At 56.4% G+C, this 3,768-nt stretch overlaps 1 long non-coding RNA gene across 1 annotated transcript; it reads left to right on the top strand.

Moving 5' to 3' along the window:
* The first annotated feature begins 223 nt into the window (after positions 1-223).
* On the top strand, positions 224-3,247 carry LOC106783308 (uncharacterized). Its single transcript, XR_011440120.1, has 5 exons — positions 224-431; positions 1,018-1,144; positions 1,251-1,475; positions 2,376-2,579; positions 2,895-3,247. It is a non-coding gene; the product is annotated as an uncharacterized lncRNA (long non-coding RNA).
* The last annotated feature ends 521 nt before the right edge of the window (positions 3,248-3,768 follow it).

Genomic DNA, 3,768 nt, shown 5'->3' with positions numbered 1-3,768 from the left:
TGAGGTTTCTCTGCTGAGGGAAGACAGGGAGGGGTGGCCTAAGCCCCTTGGCACCCCGGGTCCCAAAGGAGGACAAAATGAGACAGCGGTCCAGGTAAGGCAGGTCTCCCCTCACCTCGGGCAGTGCTGTGGTGAGCAGGAAGGCGAGGGGCAGGCGGGCTCCTAATGCCCCCAGTGCCCCCTCTTCTGAGTGGCTCCCCTCTCTCTACTTCTCTCTCTCCAGGGCATTTTCCCCTCCTCTCTGAGTTTACATGGGTCCCTGTTGGTTGAACTGTCCTCACCAGCAGCGTCACCCTGTCCTCCCAGCTGCCTCTCACTGCCCTTCTGAGCTCCTGGGCTGCTGGGTGGTCAGCCCTCTCCTTGCCCCGCTCCCCGTTTCATGACGCCTGAGTGTCCGTCACTGCTGGCATGAGATTTGGGGGAAGTGTCAGGTGAGGAGGTGCCCACTCTGCTCCCGGGTGAACATCTCTGCTTCTGGGAGAATGTCTTCATGTGCCTGCTGGGGTGCAGGCCCGCAGACTGTCTGGGGGAGGTGGCCACGCTCCTGCCCATTCTGGTTGGTAATAAGAGGGAGACAGAAGGGGTGGGCAGCTGGCCATCCATCATCCGCCCCTGGAGCAGACCAGGGTGGTTTTGTGAAACCAGGCTTTCCTGATCTTAGCATCACACTTATGTGTGCACACATGCACAAATGCACCCCCCCTAGAGACAGCACACTGAGACTCACACTGACATGCTTGGTACCGCGGGTTTTCTCCCAGACAGTCCGCCCTGGGAGCTGCTTCCAGGGTAAATTTCCTAATAGACCTTTTAGCACAGGTCCCCCTCCTACCCTGGGTGCAAACCTTCCATGAGTCCCCGGTGCCCGTGGGGTGGGGCTCAGACCCCCTAGCCTAGCATCCAAGGCCTTCTCTGACCTGGTCCCAATGTGACTTCCCAGCCTGGTCTCCTGTGATCCTCCCACAGGAGTGTCTTCCTAAAGAAGACAGATTGTGTGCACTGACATTTCCTTCCCAGCAGGGTCACCCGGGGATGTGCCAGCTCCCCCTCACATCTCTACTGAGTTAGGCCCGCCTCCTCCAGGAGGCCCTTTTGACTGCCTCAGCTTACAGCAACTTCCTCCTTAGCTCGGACCTCGACACGTGTAAGTCTTTCTACAGGTTGGGATGGGAAGGCCTATCCCCCCACTTCTGAGTCTCTCAAGGTGGGGCCCCTATTTATTCATCTTTGTTTTCCCTGTGCCAACACAGCATCGGTGTGTGTGAATAGCTGAGAATCTGGCTGTTCTCAGGGGAAGAGCATTCATCTGAATTGGATCAAGTCCCTCCTCTGGCTCTTCCTGGCTGTGTGACTCTGAGCAAGCAGCTCACCTTCTCTGGGCATCAGTTTCCCAATGCTATCGTGAGGAGTTTTGGCTTCACTACTCTAAGATTCTGTGTTTCTGTGGGGATGAGGATGGAGACAGACAGGCTCAGGTAGATCCACAGATAGCCTCTTTCAACATGGAGGGCAGGAAGGCTGGGGGCGGTCACTAGATCAACAGAAATTAAACTCAAGAGTTCTTGACCCAGGAGAAAGCAGACTGATGTCAGGTCGAGACAGATCCATGAGGTCTTGGACTACTTTTTCTTCTTGTGCTCTCGGTTTATTCATATGAAAAATAGGTCCGTGTTCCAGGCTCCTTTGGGGCATTAGAGGAGAGGAAGTAGGTGGAAGCTGAATTCATGCGCACAGTACGTATAGGACTCAGTTATTGGGGAGCTGTGTGTCTGGGTCCCCTTCCCTTCCCATTTCTCCTGGTGCAGGCTCTGTTCTGTTTTTGCTCTCCTTGATTATTGCCCGGGAGAACCCATACTCACCTCTCCTCTAGTCAGCCAGGGGCTTGGCATCAGGCCTTGGTGGGGTCCCTGGTCCGCGGCCTGCTGGGAGGGTCTGGGTTGCAGAACTCCCCAGTGAGCTTCCAGTTAGCGCCTCGGGTGGAGTCTCCTGTGCAAACGCTGCTATGCAGGCGTCCTGAGATTTCCCACCACTCTGGTTCCCATATCCCCAGCTCCCCTGCCTCCAGGACATCCTGCCCCCATCTGACCTCTGGGATCTCTCCCAGCCCGAGACATGTCCCCCTTGCCTCATCACCCTTCCCTGGGAATACTGAGGCTGGAATTGTCCGTAGCAGCCTGGAAGATTCCTCAGAAATGTGAGGGAGGGGAAGGGAGCTTGAGTGAGGGGAGCCCCATCCTATACATTCCGGCCCCTGGCTCCCCTTTGCTTCCCACGTCACCCCTGGGAGAGGGGTGGAAGCAGGCAGCAGAGTGCACCCCCAAATTCCTTTGCCTCAGCCTCCACAAGATCTTAGAGGCAGGGAACTTTCTTTGCAGGGAGCTGAGGGTACCCCAGGGTCCTGCTTCCCACTCTGATCTCCAAGGGCCATGGTGCATCCAGACTCCGGCGGAGTGGCCGCTCTGTTTACAGTGTGGGAGGTTTGTTCCAACTGACGCCTCTTAGCCCAGGGCTCTGGAGGGAAGGGGCGTCGGACCGTGGGAAAGTGGAAGGAGAGGAACCAAGCCCGGCTTTGGAAGGAGGTGGGTTGGTGACTTTCCCCTTGGAGCAGCTGGGAGGACCTGGTGAAGTCTAGCACTTTGCCTAGGGAAGAAGGACCCTAGAAAACAAGTCGAGGGGTCAAGAGGGGGAAACTGAGGACAGAGAAAGGAGCAGTTTGTGGGGGGCTGAAGTTGCTGGGTATGAGAGCTAGAGAGAGCTGAGAGCAGAGAAGGCTAGTTGGGACTCAGTGAGAGGGCTGTGGCTGTGAATACAAGTGTCGGAGTAGCCGGGTCATAGTGAGTGTGAGAGGGCCCTAGAGGCTGGGGCTGAGTCACAATGTTCCCTTTTTATAACAGGACCTGGCCTCTGCTTTCGGGAGGCCCAGAGACGGAGGAGGGCTCGGCGAAGTCACACAGCACTTGCCTCTCACCAGGGGCTGTCCTGGCCTGGCTTTCTCTTGCTCGTAGTTTCCCAGCCACTTTTGATCTGATTTTTAAAAATATACATTCTCTACTCTCCACCATCTCTCCTGCTTTCTCCAACCATTCTCCCCCCTAAATAATTATGTATGAACTTTGACCCCGGGAATCCGCTTGGGGGGAGCATTTTGGGAAAACATGATAGAGCCTCATAAAGAACTCCAACAGCTTGCAAACAGCCTGTGCTAAATTGCCCCTTCAAGTGAAAATTAAAGCAAATGTCTGTTTTATGGCCATGTTTTCTTGGGCTGCAGCTATGGCGGAAGTGCGGGCGGCTCAGAGCACGGACTGCGCAGAGGGTGGAGGCATTCTGGGTGGTGGATACGGGGGCAGGCGGTGGCCGCTAGTGCTGCATGGAGGCCCTCTGGTCCCCTCCCTGCATCCCCCCCTTCCCCTTTTCTGGGCAGAAATGATGTGGAAACAACCCTGTCCCCAGAAAGCCCGTCTGCAGGCCCTTCCTCCACTCCCGGTGGGGCTTTGGAGAGTTCTCGCTCTTTCCGGGGCTCCAGCCTGCGGGAGTGGCAGTGGTGGAAGCGTGGGGATCATCCCGACCAGGGGCTTGGCCTGGGGTCTGTGACACCCCCGGTTTCTCTGGTCAGCCTCTGGGGTTGCTGCTAGGACAGAGTGAGGGAGCGCTGCTCAGCTCCAGACCAGCCCCCTTGCAGTATTTTCTCCAGAGCTGGTCCACCTGTATGTATTAGGATTCTGAGTGACGATGGTTTGAAAAGAGGTTTTAAGGCGATGATGCTGA

The sequence above is a fragment of the Equus caballus genome, chromosome 6 (assembly GCF_041296265.1).
Source record: "Equus caballus isolate H_3958 breed thoroughbred chromosome 6, TB-T2T, whole genome shotgun sequence".
In the NCBI taxonomy this organism is placed as follows: domain Eukaryota; kingdom Metazoa; phylum Chordata; class Mammalia; order Perissodactyla; family Equidae; genus Equus; species Equus caballus.
This window is presented reverse-complemented; position numbering and strand designations above follow the sequence as displayed.